This window comes from Equus przewalskii, chromosome 9 (assembly GCF_037783145.1).
Source record: "Equus przewalskii isolate Varuska chromosome 9, EquPr2, whole genome shotgun sequence".
In the NCBI taxonomy this organism is placed as follows: Eukaryota; Metazoa; Chordata; class Mammalia; order Perissodactyla; family Equidae; genus Equus; species Equus przewalskii.
The window spans coordinates 54,046,079-54,063,568 of NC_091839.1; the positions used below are offsets into that span (position 1 = coordinate 54,046,079).

The 17,490-nt window shown below is 36.4% G+C and overlaps 1 long non-coding RNA gene across 1 annotated transcript; it reads right to left on the reverse strand.

Moving 5' to 3' along the window:
• Positions 1-1,131: 1,131 nt before the first annotated feature.
• Positions 1,132-11,720, reverse strand: LOC139073359 (uncharacterized). The gene is made up of 3 exons (XR_011522012.1): positions 11,668-11,720; positions 8,973-9,164; positions 1,132-8,336 (listed from the first exon to the last, which is right to left on the reverse strand). It is a non-coding gene; the product is annotated as an uncharacterized lncRNA (long non-coding RNA).
• Positions 11,721-17,490: the final 5,770 nt, after the last annotated feature.

Genomic DNA, 17,490 nt, shown 5'->3' on the forward strand with positions numbered 1-17,490 from the left:
CCTTGCTAAGAAAATCCACAGCTTGCTTGATTGATGCTACAGTCATGTGCTGGAGCTGGTTCTCGAGATCCTGAAAGTTCAATCCTTCAGGTCTTGGGCACACAGTAATCAAATTCAGCACCTGGTTTTGGGCCACAGTGAGGCCATTTGCTGGCATTAAGCTATCCCCACCAGAGTTCCCTGCTTCACTCCTTCCTGGATTGCTGATAGGGATTGGGGCGGGGGGGGGGTGGTCTGTCTGTTTAGGGCCTCAAAGTCTGAAATCAGGTGTTGGGCAGGCTAAGTTCTCATCTGGAGGTTCTGGGGAAGAATCTGCTTCCAAGCTCATTAAGATTGTTGGCAGAATTCAGTTCCTTCTGGTTGTAGGAGTGAGACCCCCTTTTCCTTGCTGGCTGTCAGCCTTGGGCCGCTCTCCACGGCTAGAGACTGCCCACATTCCTTACTACACCACGCCCACCTTCTTCCACACCAGCATTGAGTATTTCTCTCTTGTCAAATGCCGTTCTCACTTTGAATTGCTCTGACTTCCTCTGTGTCTGACTTCTAGACCTAGGTTTAAAGGGCTTATTTGATTAGGTCAGACCCACCCCGATAATCTCCCTGTTTTAATGTCAGTTGATTTGCAGTCTTAATTACATCTGCAGAATCCCTTCCTGGCAAGACCTAAATTAGTGTTTAATTAAATAATTGGTAGAAGCTGTGCACACACCAGGGGCTTGGCAATGTGGGAGCCATCTTACAGTTCTACCTGACACACGAGTTAATAGACTAAGTAGGCCATTTCAATAGGCATAGAAACACATTTCAACTCAACACCAATTCACAATTAATATAAGAATTCAATTTCAATTCAAAATCCATTCACAGTTAAAAGCTCTCAGCAAATGATGGAATCAAAGGAAACCTGCTCTGTCTGATAAAGGGCATCTACAAAAACCCTATAGTTAACATCATCCTTAATGGTGAAAAACTGATCTCTGTCTTCCTAAAATCAAGAACAAGGAAGGATCTCTAATCTCATGATTTCTATTAATGTTCACAGGAGGCCCTAAAGATTACAGTGAGGCAGAATCAAGGAAAGAAGGAGAAAGGGAAGAAAGAAAGGAAGTAAGAAAAGTAAAAGTATCTTCATTTTTAGATGACATGATTATGATTTATTTAAAAAGAGAAAAAAGAAATCTACCAAACAATTACTGGAAGTAATAACTTAGCAAGGTCACAAATTAAAAATGTAATACATATAAAAATGTTTACTTTTATAATTGGTAGCAAATAATTGGGAAATGTAATTTTAAGAGAGCCCATATATAATAGCCTGAAAGAAAGAGAAAATATATTAGTCTCATTGCACATATTAGATCCCTAGAAAATTAGGAAAAAGCATTCTTATTCTTGGGATCTCATGAGCAAAGGAATCTCTGAAAATCTGTTACACCTAAAACACTATTTACTATTCACATTTTGGGGAAGCTAATAAAAGGTGGCGTCTTGATACAAACTGTTTTCCTAGTCTCTCTTAGAGGAAGCTATGTTTCTGTGCTAGTTTCTTTATATCTTGGTTTCTATTTACCCTTTTTAAGCATTTTCAGCATAGTATGACCATGAAAAAATGTATAAGTCAGTAATAACGAGTAAACTAGTAACAAGAAAGCTAGGAGGGGACAAAGTTAGATCCAGACAAATCATTGGTTTCCATTCTCAACTTTCCTATCTACAAATTGAGTTCTAGTGACACTAGGCCCTGGGCCCCGAGACAGAGCTGTAGGCCATGGTAGAACTTAAAACTTGGTGAAACTTCACAGGCCACTATTTTGCAACCTAAATTACCATGTTTGGGCAGACAAAAGACAATCCTTGAGCCCACCAATGGCAGACATTTAGCCTCTGAAGTGACCATCAATCAATTCTATAAGGTGAGAATGGAAATCAACTGATATAGCTTAACCCTTGCTTCTGTGGTCTTGTACATCTTGGAGTTGTGTCATAAGTATCTACTGATACTTATAAAAATAGTTCTTTCTGATATTGGCATAAGCATTATTAGTCTCATGACAAGGAAAACCAAGGGGAAAAGTTAGTCTAATGCTATAAAAAAAAATTATGAAGCCTTTCATGATGACAGTCCTGCCAAGGTTGATGTGTGTGTGTGTGTGTTCATTCAATATCCTGATGACTTGGAATCTATTTACTCCCTAGCACGTGTATTAAAGTTGACATGACCTTCAAAATAGAAATTTTTCCAATATACTAGTAGCCTTTGAATCGCTCCCCACAAGATTAAAAGAAAAAACACAGAAAGAAAACTGGCCCTAAGCATGCAATTCAAGTTGCTTTTGGTTTTGTTTTTATTGTTCCTTGGCTATTTAACTTAGAGAATCAATGTTCTTTTATGCTTGAATGAATAATTATATTATGGAAATAATTAAAGTCAGGGAGAAATTGCCATCCAATGTACAGAATTTTACATGAAATAAAAATTGTCAGGGACACCACACTTTGAATGTTGAAACACACCAGAACATCTGTAAAGATTATGCTAATGCACATAAAGATTACAAACTGATAATATCATACATGACAAGAGTATCCTAAACTGAGGATAGGAAGAATAAGAACTTAATTAAAATGTATTAAACACCTACTGAGTTTCAGGAATTGTGCTAAGTTTCCCATTATATTATATTTTAACAAAGTGTTTTACTTTTAATTGCAACATACCTATACATGTGGTGAATTGACTTTATTAGCAAATTTATATAAGTTATGTTCGGTGTGATGAATTTCTTTCTTGAATACCTAGTTGTGCCACCTAGTGCCATTTCAATATCTTTAGGGAAAAGAGACTCTGATATGTATTGAGGAAAGCATGTAAACATCAGAGGAATATATATGGGACAATCTTCTCTGGGGGGCGAGGGGGCGGTGATGAGACTTTGGTAGAAGGAGAGAACAGATAAATCTCTTTATTTTGTAAATCATGCATTTATTCAACAAATATTTATTGACTACTTACTGTGCACTCAGTTCCATTTTAGTGCTGCAGATAATAGCAGTGAATAAGACAATGTCTAAGATTTCTAGCTGGTTCTCATCCTTGAAGAAGAACATAGAAGGATCTGAAGTATAAAACCTAACTAGAGCTAAAAAGGGCTCATTTGGCTACAGTATGACCTGTCACGTATATCAGGAATCTGCCATTAATACTGTGGTAATTTTATTTGATCAAGGAGAATGAGAGAAGAGAAAGAGATTAGCTAGAGCAGAAGGAAAGAATCCTAAATACGAATTCCCATATGGACAGAGTTCTATGCCTTTGAATAAGTCGTTCATTTTGCTGAACTTCTTTTTCATGTGTAATGTGGGAAAAATAATATTAACTCATTCACCTTCCTAATAAGAGCACCCAGAGACTTAGTACATAGTTCTGGATTCAGTGGAATAAAATCAAAATGATGATCGGAAAGGTTATGAGACCCAGAGGCAAGAATTACTCACAAAATGGCTGTATTTAGCCAAGTTTTATAATTTCATATTCCCAAAATATAAACATTTAAGATCCCATGCCTTTATGTAACAATAAATGGAAACCTGTGGTATAAAAAGTTATTTTGAAAAGAACTGCTACTATTTATTTGTATCTAGAAACTATTTTAAATATATTGCAAAGAAAATTTGTGATGATGATTTTTAAAGAGCTACATTTCTATGTACTCAAAATGAAATGTAATTGTGAATACATAAGCAGTGAATTTAATCATTATGTGTTTGCTTAAAAATATGACTTTCCTCAAGAGGCCAGTGAAATTATCTAGAGATCTGAATAAGGGTATATATTATGCACATTATTCAACCTGACTAATGTCATTCTATAGAGACCTACTTTTTGCTTTGTGTTCATTTTGACATGAAAAACAAGTATCAAAATATCAGCTATAACTTACATAATATCACCTTGAAATTATCTCTAGAATTACTTCATTTAACAAATATGTCTTGAGGCTTGCCCGGTGACCCAGCGGTTACGTGTGCACGTTCTGCTTCAGTGGCCTAGGGTTCGCTGGTTTGGATCCCAGGTGCAGACATGGCACCGTTTGGCAAGCCATGCTGTGGTAGGCGTCCCACATATAAAGTGGAGGAAGATGGGCACGGATGTTAGCTCAGCGCCAGTCTTCCTCAGCAAAATGAGGATTGGCGGTGGATGTTAGCTCAGTGCTAATCTTCCTCAAAATAAGTAAATAAATAAATAAAAATTAACAGAAAACAAACAAATATGTTCTTGACCACTGGTCTTACAGTGTTGTTACAAGGATCAAATGAGGAAATATCTGTAAAAATGCTATATAAATACTAATGTGCATTCTGAATGGTAGTTATTGAATTATTATCACTTCCATGACCTCTGCTAGGTGCTTGGGCAAAAGTTTTAAGACGTCCTCTCATCATTAGGATTATATGTGTACTATATTTTCAGGTAGTTGGAAATGAACTATATCTTTTGCAGCTTCTCTAACTATTCTTCTGCCTACCTCCTCATACTTAATAAAAGTGGACCACAATTGTTATCAATGAAAACGTACTAAAAGAATTGATTAATAAATAACTTTATGACTTGTTATTGGATCACAATTGTGTCCTATTCTATAAAGTACTATAGATTTGAAACATTAGATGTCATATATGGCATTAAAAGAGATTTCTAGAACTTTAAGTTATATTTAGGTACAGAATTCTCATCAGGTTTAGTTGTATTCACCACTAAGTGAAGTGGTTTATGAAGCAGCTTTCCTTCAGGACTGTTTTCTCATGAATCTCGTGGTGATACGGGTTACATGACTGTAGGTGGAGCATGGATTACAATAGAAACCATCATTTATCATTTCTCACATTTGTCACATTTATCATTTAAAAGCAAAATATGAATTATTTGAAATTTTTTCAGTAGTTTTATATTATAAGGTGGATATATTTATAGAACTTATCTATATACAAGTTGATCAACTAGTCAAATCACCATTATTTGACTGTGAAGAAATAATCTATGGTAAATGCTTACAATAGGACTTTGAATACTTTAATTGGTAATAATGAACAAAAGATCAATCAAAATTTCCAGAATAAATCATATAAGGAAATCTTCATAACTTTGGATATGCAAAGATATTTTAGGACACAAAAGGATTAACTAAAAAAATGATAGGGGCTGGGCCCGTGGCCCAGTGGTTAAGTTCACATGCTCTGCTTTGGTGGCCCAGGGTTTGCTGGTTCAGATCCTGAGCACAGACCTACACACTGCTCATTGGGCCATGCTGTGGCAGCATCCCACATAGAGGAACTAGAAGGACTTACAACTAAGATATACAACTATGTATTGGGGCTTGAGGAGAAAAAAAAAAGAGGAAGATTGGCAACAGATGTTAGCTCAGGGCCAGTCTTTCTCATCAAAAGATAAATAAATAAATAAACAAAACCTAAAAATTACCTAATACATCATGTTAGTTTTCTATTCTGCATAAAAATTACCACAAATTTAGTATCTTAAAACAACACACATTTATCATTTCACAGTTTCTGTGAGGCAGGAGTCTGGGCACAGTTTAGTTGGGTTCTCTGCAAGGCTTTAATCACAGTGCCTGCCAGGCTGCATTCTCATATAGAGGCTCAACTAGAGAAAGGCGCTCTTCCAAGCTTCCTCATGTTGATGGCTGAATTCATTTCCTTGTGGTTATAGAACTGAGGGCCACAACTTCTTGCTGGCTGTTGGCTGCTCTCAGTTCTTAGACACTGCCCACAGCTCCTTGCCATGCCACGTGGGCCTGCTAACAGGCTTCAAAAGAGGCTTCAAAACAGGCTTCTTCAAAGCCAGCAAAGGAGAAAGTCTTTAGAGCAAGTCAAGTTTACTAGCACGATGGAGTTCTCCATGATGTAATGTAATCAAAGGAGTGAAGTCCCATCACCATTGCCATGTTCTGGTAGTAGGAAGTCGTAGTTTCTGCCCATACCCAAGGGCAGGGGATTAAATGAGGAAGGATCCTAAAAGTGACTATCAAGTCTTCTCTACTTTAAACATACTGTGTGATGGCATGCTTTAATATGTTTCTATTGGCTAAGGCAATGGTAAACACTTCATAAGTGGTAGTTATTACCTGGTTTTATGCATCGCTTAATGAGAGGGATACATTCTGAGAAATGCATCCTTAGTTGATTTCATCGTTGTGTGAATATCACAGAGAATACTTACACAAACCTAGCTGGTATAGCCTACTATACCCCTAGGCTATATGCTCCTAATCTTATGGGACCGTTGTTATAGACGTGGTCCATCATGGACCAAAACGTCATTATGCAGCACATGACTATCTGTAAATATATTCTCTCTCTCTCTCTCAATATGTAACAGAGTTTATAATGCTTTATCACAAAGTTTATTCAGTGGTATGTTGGTACATGTTTAAGTGGCACTCGAGGAAAGAAAAGCCTTGATGTGTAGAATTACCAATTTCCACGGTATAAATGCTCCCACTTTGCCCAAGTCTAAGCTTCCATCATATCACTAAATGTGGTGTTGAGAAAGCTTTACATAAACTGCTCTCACAGGAAGGTATGAGCTGGCTCCTGCTCACTGGAATCATTGTAAGAAATAAATGAAATATTGATTACATTTAATATAGTATCTGTCATATAATAAGCAATTAATAAATGGTCTTCTTCCTATGATTGCTAATGATGAGATGATTGGAATGGTGATGACAACGATGATGATGGTGATGAGATAACTTGAAACTCACTGACAAATGGGGAAAAAAACAAAAAGATCTTGAAAAACTGTTATTTCACCTGCAAAGCAAATACAAAACAATCCTCAAAAAAGCATGCACCAATGTTGAGAGTGCACAATCTGTATTGTAAAGGTTTATGAACATCATCATGGAAAATGTATTTCAAGAAAGTGTTTCTTTCTGGGTCAATTCATCTCCCTCACTCTTCCTATTTTCTGTCTACTCTTGTGCATGTTCAGAGATGGCCCCTCTGCAGGGTCAGAAGGCAGGTGGAGTTGTGTTTTGATGTACTTGTTAAGTGTGAATGGGAGTGTGGATTCAGAGGTAAAACCATGGAATCTGTTATGACAGGGAAAAGATGGAGGATGAGGGTTAAACATTCAAGGAAGAGACAAACCAGTACATTCACTGATTACGTTTGATCTCTCTCATCTCCCTTTTCTAACATTCTCATACTCTTTAAAATAATTTGGTTTTTGGTATTTTAAAAGTGATAAGATAATTTAGATTGAAAATTTGTCTAAATAAATATCTGTTCCACTAAACTGATAGATATGTAACTAGTTAGTAAAATTTCAGGAGAATCATATCTAATTTGAAAATGACCATAAGGTATGCAAAAAAAACAGGAAATAAAGAAAACCTGAATAATTTGGGAAGAAACAATCTTATTCCTTTCTAAAATGGAAGCATTTGGGACTTAGGAAACAATGCCTCAAACCTACCTTTCAACAATTATGTACAATTTAGCTCTATGTTTGAATTTTTTTAGGGCTAACGCTATCATCGAAGAGTAAATTTTAATGTTATTAACTTCCATTGTATTGTGAAAATTGATCAAGAATAAGACTGCAGAGTTCAGGCCTTGAGAAAGTTCAGAGCATCGTATTGTTTTCTGGTGGCTCTAGGTATCAGGGGATAGAAAATGGGGTTTTGGCCTGACTATCATGAGTATTCCCACTTTTAATTTAATGAGGAGATTAATCAGAGTCAGAAAATTAGATGGTCTTTGGACTCCTCTGGAGAAAACTGAGAGTGAGCTGGTAGTCCTGTAGTAGAAAGCCAGGAGGATCAACAAGGCAGAGAAGAGGCTTCCATCATCATTGTCATCATCATTTATTGAGCAATTACTATGTGCCAGGTAGTTTATATGGATTATTTCATTTAACGCTCATGACAACCCTTGGTAAACATATAATTATTATCTCCATTTTAGGGAGTTTAAGTAATTTGCTGAAAGTTGCAGAGCCCTCTAAGTGATTGAGCTAGGATTTCATCTGCAGCCTTTTGACTCCAGTGGCTAGGCCATTAATCTTAGCCTATGGTCATGAGCTACAATTGTAGAGCTCACTAATCCCCCACTCCTCATGCCCGGAAAACACCTGCATTCCTATCCCTCCAATGAGCCAAACCAGGACTAGTCCTTGGGACCATAGCTCCTCCAAGAAGCCCTAATGGATCATTAGCAGAAGGCAGATGAGCAGTGGCCAGCAATGGAGATCTCCAGCAAAGTTGTGGCAGGCAGAGATGATCTCAAGTGGAGGACAGAAGAATTATTTCCTAAAACACATATGAGGCAGTAGCATTAGAAAGCCAGAAGCTCTCTAATCAGAAGGAGCCGTATTTCCAGAGGGGAAAAGAGTTTTGTTCAATTATTAGATATATGGGCAAAGTCTAATCTGAGACTGTGAAAGACAAGCATGTTTTAGCACATTTAATGCAGACTTTTAATCAGGCCTTATGTTATCAAATGTTTTCATGGAACACTGTTACACTATGTAATATCTTCAATTATGTACATAAAGGTAAATATATAATCTTAATCCCATAATGACAAATATACTTACTAAAAGTAATTTTAAATTCCCAGTTACATTCTCAATAAAGTTCTCACTTATAACGTCAGTATTCAAAATTCCCAGATATATATATAAAAGCAACTCCCAGAAATCTTTTACAGGAAGCTGAAATTCACAGCAATTTTTAAAATTCTAGTAATTGGCGCCACAATAACAACAGGAAGTAGATGCTGTTATTGGCCCCATTTTGCAGATAAGGAACCGAGGCAGAGTAAAGGTCCAAGTTTGCACAGCTAATATGAAGCTTCACCAGGATCTGAACACCAAATGTGGGCTCTTACTATGCCCTGTTGATAATTCCTGTTGTGCCCTAAAGAAAAGGAACCAAGGTACTTACCTAATATTTACACTCTTCCTTTTCTACTCTCCAGCCCCAGAATCATGGGTGCAGACTTGTAGCATTGGATCAGAGATTCTGACTTTGCCATACTGAGAGATTGCCATCAGCCAAACTAGAGGAAAACAAAGCTGGACTTCCGCACTCTCATATCTTAGTGCTTCTCCTCAACATCCGGGAACCTCGGCACGTCTGCAGTTGATTTTGAAAATTGCACTAAGTAAGATGAAATTTCTTGTAACCCAGAGCAGGTAGGAGACTTAAAGAGACAAGAATGAAGAATTATTCTTGAAACTGATTATATAAAGACTGAGCATTACCATACATAAGAAGGAGACAGAGAGACAAGGAAGGAAGGAGGAATGGAAGGAAGGAAAGTTTTGTGGAGAAAAGTAATTCATTGATGCACTTAATTAGATGTAGTCCTTCTTGATTCAGGACTATCTGAATGATTATCAGATATTATATTTTACACTATTATTTTATATTATATTATATAATCATTATTATTATATTTTGTTTGGATACATTTTCCATGAAGAATTAAGTAATTAATAGGAAGGACACTGGCCTCATCCCCTAGAGTGTGGTGATTTCACAAGAAAGTACAGTATTTAGGGGCTAGCCCAGTGGTGTAGTGGTTAAGTTTGCATGCTCTGCTACAGTGGCCCAGGGTTCACTGGTTCAGATCCTGGGCGTGGACCCATATACCACTCATCAAGCCATGCTGTGGTGGTGTCCCACATACAAAATAGAGGAAGATTGGCACAGATGTTAGCTCAGCAGCAATCTTCCTCAAGCAAAAAGAGGAAGATTGGCAACAGATGTTAGCTCAGGGCCAATCTTCCTCACCAAAAAAAAGGAAAGTGTGGTATTTAGACCTACAACTCTCATAACCTCCTTGGAATATTCAACCCAAGACTTTCACAGATAAGTTAATGTGAAAGTATGAAGTAATTATCCAAATAATGTTCTCATTTTATAAATTCAGGGTTAAAAAAAATGCATTTTATACTTTTTCCAGAAAGAAAAAAAACACTAGTTTTGCCTTATCTCTGATGAAATGGCTTAAGTGGGTAGAAAAATGTAGTTCCATTTTGAACATAATAAACAAATCCCCAAACTAATTTTGCACATTAATATGCATATATGGATATATGGTAATCAAATCAGATGTTGCCAATACATAATTATTAGGCTTAATTTAAAACCTTAATTTAGCTCTTGTATGGAAACTAATCCACAAGGAGTAAATTATTTATTATTTAATAAATAAATTATTTATTACATAACTAAAAGAAGTTTTTGTATCAAATTCACTTTAATTTCTACAAATCTTATTTCAATATCTAATGTTAAGATGCCTATATATAAAGTTTATTATTACAAGTTGTACAAATTGTAGCATAAATATATATGTGCATGTGCGTCATTTATTATATCATAAAGAACATACGAATGACAGTTCCAAATGTTTCAATAGCCTGGTCACCTTACATTTTCATTTAAAATAGAAATAAGCAGAATTTTATTTGCAATATACTTATTGTGTGTTTGTGCTTGGATGGAGAATGTGTATGCAGACCTCGAGTCATATTTCCCCCTGACCCACTAATATAGATATGCCATTCATAATTATACATATTTCTAGTTATAGATTGGAGAAACACATTGACTATGGTTATTATGTTCTCCATACCTAGCAAACCTTCTGTATATCTCATCTCCTGCTAGTTAATTCTTTCTGTGCCAAGAGGAGGAAATTTTGTGTGTGTGTGTCTACCAAATTGTTCAAATATAACTAACAGGATGAAGTACCCCTGCTCCTTAATGGTAGAGTTCGCATCAGGAATTTACTTTGAAAATTAGCAAGCATACTGGAAAGGTCATTCAAGTGATTATTAAGAAAAAAAGGTAATAATAGTAATAATGCTCCTTGGGATTTTATGTAGGACAAAGTAAAAGAGCTTTTACCCAGGTTGAAAATGCAGCTCTAATCTCCTTCTTCCTGTTTGACAGTCCCGGTTGATAGAAAACAGAACGTGGGATATCGACACTTGAGTGGAAAACAAAGCCTATAGGTCATTATATTATATATATTTTTAAATAAGTGTAAGTTTCAAATAATGAATTAATCGTTCATTATGACAACTGACTCATGGGTTATGACAAGAGAAATGAGCAAATTATCTTTGAGAAAGGTACATAAACTTTCTCATATCTAGTACTAAGTAAACTTCACTTCAAAGAATATATTTCTGTGGACTGTGATATAATCTTTAAGATTTACAGGACTAGGCTTTTCTTAAAACCAATTTGGTTTTAAAACCAAACCCAAATTCTTTTTTACTATTTTTCGGGTTATTTTTTTAAAGATTGGCACTTGCGCTAACATCTGTTGCCAATTTGTTTTTTTCCTTTTTTTTAATTCTTCTCCCTAAAGCCCCCCAGTACATAGTTGTATATCCTAGTTGTGGGTCCTCCTGGCTCTGTTACGTGGGACGCCACCTCAGCATGGCCTGATGAGCGGTGCTAGGTCTGTGCCCAGGATCCGAACCAGCAAAGCCCTGGGCCACAAAGCAGAGTGCAGGATCCCAACCACTCAGCCATGGAGCTGGCCCCTCTTTTCCTTCTTGACTAGGAAACCTGACCCCACATTTCAGAAGAATGCCATCTTTCAGGTGATGCATCTTACCTTTCTTTTACCATTGAACTTTACAGTGTTGCTCTCAGATGCACTTGCTATAACTGAGGAAAAAAAGAGCAAAAGACACAATTTTCACGCTATTAAATGTATGAAGAAGGGAAATGAAACCATATTTCAACATACAGAGGATAGCAGTTTATAAAAATTAGAAATTAAATACATGCAAGTTTTATAATTTAAAAAAGACTTTAATTTCTATTACACCTGGGATGGGTAAGGTATGGACCACTTCCCATTTTTGTAAATAAAAGTTTTTTGTAACATAACCATGCTCTTCATTTCTGTATTATCTATGGCTATAACAGCAAAGTCGAGTAGTTGTGACAGAAGCTATATGGCCTGCAAGCCTAAAATATTTACTATTGGATACTTGATAGAAAAAAAATTTACTCCTGTTTCACTTGAATTTTATGTTGTTGAAGTCAAATGGATTACAAAGAAAATACAAACAAATGTTAGAGGAATAACGTTTTAAGAACTTTGAGTTTATATTTGGCTTGTGTTCTGAAACTTCCTCTAGTTTTCCTAATATTTTCAACTAAATTCAAAATATTGATTCTATTAAACTCAAAACAATTTAGGTCTCATATGTGTATATATCCATATATACATATATACGTGTGTGTAAGTGTATATGTACATGTATGTGTGTGTGTGTGAGTGTATGTTGTGTGTGTATATAGCTCACCCCGTCTTTGTGCAATATGCTTTTAATATTAATCAAAAAGGCAGTTAACTTCTTCAATATTTGAATCACCAAATACCTGTTTGCTCCTTCCAGTGGCAGGTATTGATTGATAAAACCCCATCTCTCTCCAGAAATACAGCTATGCTTTATTGATATTTGGATCATAATCTAAAGCTCATCATTCTGGTTTGGCATTTCCCTAATAACAAGCTTTCTCAATTTGTCTCTACACGGATTTTTTCCTCCAGGATTGTTTGAGTCCTGAAGGGAGTGTGTGTGTGTATGTGTGTATTTGTAAAAACAGGGCTGTGTTTTAAAGAATGTACATATAATACTCAGCTATTAATATAAATTTATATCAATATATTTACAAATATATTAATGTATAAATTGAAAAGAAATGCAAGTTAAAAATTAGAAGGAATTTTTTTCGGTTTTAAAGTCTACTTTTTCCTTTTTTCTGTGTGTGAGGAAGATTGCCCTGAGTTAACATCTGTTGCCAGTCTTCCTCCTTTTCCTTGAGGAAGATTGTTGCTGCACTGACATCTGTGCCAATCTTCCTCTATTTTAGTGTGATGCCACCCCAGCATGGCGTGAGGAGCGTTGCACACGAACTTAACCGTTCTACCACTGGGCCAGTGCTTTAAAGTTCACTTTTTGAGAGGGCCTAAGTTTCCCAGGCCATCAGTAGGATTTGAAAATTTTCTTGCAAATCTATGGAAAGCAAAAGGTTAAAAGAAAAGTCCGTACCAGCTTATGAGAATGTACTTCTCTGATGATATTAGAAAAATATACTATGGCAATGCTTTTCAAATATTTTCTTACTATAACCTATAGTAAGAAATATGTTTTATTTTAAAACCAAGTACACATACACAGATACACAAATTGTTCTCATAAAGCAGAAACAGAGGGTCAAGAAACAATATTTACCCTTATCTTGAGTGATATACTTTGTTCTATTCTGTTCCATTTGATGCTGTTTTTGATGCAATTGCCAAACATTACATTGACAACGAGTCACTAACAGGTCATAATCTGCAATTTGAAGAATACTGCACTAAGAGATATTATTAAGGACCTAAAGATTTTCACATAAAGGATTGGGCAATGGGGTACACAAGAAAGATAACTGAATTTGAAATCAAAAGATCTTGAATAATATTGCAGTTCTACTGTGTAGACTTTATGAGCTACTCTAAGTCGAGCAATTTCAGAGCCTTGGTTTTTCATCTACAAAAACAGAAAATAAGATTCTGTCTATCCCATCGAATATGGCATTTATGAAAATAAACAGTGATAATGAATGTGGAAGCATTTTGTAAATTGTAATGTAACAAAAATTACAGTTTATTTGAATGTTTAAATAGCTAGAAATAGACCAGACCATTATACTAAGTTTTTAGAGACTCATGGGTCTTTTTACAGTAATTTTAATTTTTCAACTTTATTTTTACAGCAAAGAAGATATTCTGCAGCAACTAGGGGGAAAGAGTGGTTCCTTAAGTCAATGCACATGGGAGCCTGCTGTCCAGAGACCGTGCTGTCTTCAGGCGATGCAGGACAGTTTTCCCGTCTCTATTAGTCTGCTGGGGCTGTCCTAACAAAATGCCACAGACTTGGTAGATTAAACAGCCATTAAAAAAAAAGAGGGGCCAGCCCTGTGGTGCAGCGGTTAAGTTTGCAGGTTTCCCTTTGGCAGCCCGGGGTTCACCGGTTCAGACCCCAGGTGTGGACATGGCACCGCTTGTCAAGCCATGCTATGGCAGGTGTCCCACATATAAAGTAGAGGAAGATGGGCACAGATGTTAGCTCAGGGCCAGTCTTCCTCAGCAAAATGAGGAGGATTGGCGGCAGATGTTAGCTCAGGGCTAAGCTTCCTCAAAAAAAGAGAAATTAATTTTTTTACAATTCAGGAGCCTAGAATTTTGAGATCAAGGTGTTGACAGGGTTGGTTTCTTCTGTGGTTTTTTCTCTCTCCTTGGCTGGTAGATGGCTGCCTTCACCCTGTGTCTTCACATGGTCTTCTTTCTGTGCATATCTGTGTCCTAATCTCCTCCTTTTATAAGGACACCAGTAATGTTGGGTTAGGACCCATCCTAATGACCTTATTTTAATTTAATTACCTCTAAAGACCCTACTTCCAAATACAGTCATTCTGAAGTACTGGGGGTTAGGATATCAACATATAAATTTTGGGAAAACACAACTCAGCCCATAACACAATATAATTTCCCTTATTTGTTAGTTATGCTTTGCCACTTAATACTAAGGAAAACATGCTATTTATTTCTGCATAGTGTTTTCTGTATAATCGAAAATAATTCATTAATTTTTTTCAATGATTTAAAATGGAATCATTTCTATATTACCAAAATGGCCATATCTCATTGGTAATTTATCAAATTATATTTATATTCAATAAGATCAATTATTATTTAACAAAAATTCTTTTTTAATGTTTTCTCTTAAGAAAAAGGAAACATTGTAAAAAAATTAAAAACAGCGCATAACAACTTGATTAATTCCGAACTGGAATATGGAGGCAGTATTTGTTTCTTTGGAGATAGAGATTTTTAAACAGAAATTAACATATTCAAAAAGTGAAATAAGAATGCCGAGAGAAGATATTAATATATTCACATATTTAGAAGTAAATAAAAGCTTTGATTGCTATTAAATTTTGTTTCGAGTTGCTTAGGTCCCCTCCAAAGGAAGTAGAAACTCATTTTTTCTTTTTTCACCGCAGCCTGAGACTAATAAAAATTCATTTTAATTAGCAAGAATACATTACTGTATTTTCAGTTACAGATGCAAATGCATTCCCACAGTTTGAAGCTGTATGAAAACTTTATATTCTTCTTTAAATTTTTCTTAGTTATATAAAACTCCTTTATTCACAGTGAACATGACTATATTTCTTTAATGAGATTGAGCAGATGGGAATTCTGTCAACCTTTCTGGAAATGGTGAAAAATCATATCCCCTTATATTAAGAAAAAGTTATCATTACAGAAGTAGTAAATGCCCGAAAAAAAGGTGGTACAGATATCAGGGATTTTTCAAAAGATTCTCAGCGGAATAATAGGTCCCTTCTTGGAGAAGAGGAGGATGGCGTGCAGTAAACTAGCCTCACTTAAACAACACTGCCATCTTTTGACTATCCAAGTAGGTCTTAGTATAAGAGATGTCCAGACCACATTTGCCCAGAAATCCTTGGAAGGGGCTGGAGGAGGAACCATGAAGCAAAAATCTAGACCCACTCTTGTCAGGCCAATTGGTTCAGGAGTCTGCATCCACCTCTCTGCTGAGGATGAAAGAAAATCTCTAATAATAAGCAATAAATGTAAAGAAAAAGTCTTTGGTCACTGTGGATAGTATATAATAGTGAGAATTTTACCATGCCTAGATGTGAAGTCATTTAGCAAATACTTATGTACTCACTCATTCAACTGTTTTGAGTATACTGTATATCTTGCATGTAATATACTTGGAGTGGAAATACAACATGAACAGGACAGACTTTCTGTTGTTGCCTCTGCCCCGCCGTAGTTCACATTCTACGAGGGAGAGGCATACAGTAAATAATATAAATGTGTGTAAGCAAATTCTAGTAAGTGTTTCTAGTGTAAATAATGGATGCTCTGACAGTGACCTAATTTACATAGAATCATCACAAAAGTCTTTTTCAAGTAGGGTGACCAGTAATTTATCATCCCAACTTTGTCACATTTAAAAGTGATTACACTATGACCACAGATGTAAACCAAGTTTGTTCCAGGTAAACCAGAATGTCACCCAATCTCTGAGGCTAGTTTCATTTGAGCTGAAATCAAAAGGAGTAAAAGAAATGAAGAGTGCAGAAAAGCAGAGATAAGAGTATTCTAAGTGGTAGAACAGCACCTGAAGTGGGGAAGAGCGTTCCCTGTTAGGGGAACTAGAGAATGAAAAATGGCCAATGTGGCTGGCCAATAATGACTTACAGCAAAGGTTGGCAAACCTCAGACCAAATCTCATTTATGCTTTTATAGTTTTATTAGGACACAACTGTAGCCATTTGTTTACTACTATCTATGGCTCTTTGACGCTGCACAGCTGAGTGAAAAGACGTGGAAAAGATTACCAGACCTGCATCTGTCTTCAGAGCTGAGCTGTCACTGCTATCATCATCCACCACATCAAACAGAGAAACTGCCACCTTTAGCCATCTAGACTCGCCCAGGAGGTGTCTGAACTGGACATAGGCCTTGGACAACAATTCAGACAGCTCACCGCTCCTCTGAAGGGGCCAGCTTTCATCTTCATTGAAAGCCGAATGAAGGAAGCCCATTCCTTCTTCATTCCCAGAGACCATTTCTACTCCTGCCAGATGTCTGCCAGGGCCCTGAAGTACCTAACAGCCCAATCCAGTCATTTCACCTTTGAATCAGTTATTGTGGCCCAGATTCCAGATCTCTTCTGAATTTGCAGCATCTTCTCAGTTACAGGCCTGCTGGTCATCAAAATAACTCCTACACTCTGCTCAACTCCTCAGTACTACCTGGACAAAAGTCTACTTCTTATTTTCAATAAATGTCAGACGCTGTTAAAAAAGAGTAGTTGACTAGTTACAGGCGACACCGTATGACCCATAAAGGCTGAAATATTTGCTATCTGACCATTTACAGAAAAAGTTTCCTAATCCCTGATCTAGGGAAAGATTAGCATGAAATGCAGTTGGAGTGGTAGGTGCCTGCTATTAAGACAGAAATCTCTCCGAGTGCTCAAAGCAATCATTATTTCAGGGCTCCAATTCGACTACCCATAATTATAGAATGATAGAAGCAGAAGTACCTCAAGAGACAAATCTGCCATCATTATATAAATGGATTATGCAGGTTGATGGGACATTTTCCACATCATTCACCATTTGCTTTTTCCATTAGTAATTTCCTTAGATGAAATAGAATCTCTCCTTTAAAATAGACCTGTAGTTATTTCAGCTAAACAATAAGGGACATTTTGATAGCTTACAATGCCCTCAGCTGTGGAATATAGGAAAGAAAAACAATACATGAATGATTTCTACCCATTTATAATCTGTCTGCAGGATGGGAATAGGAAAGAGTGACATATGAAAAGAA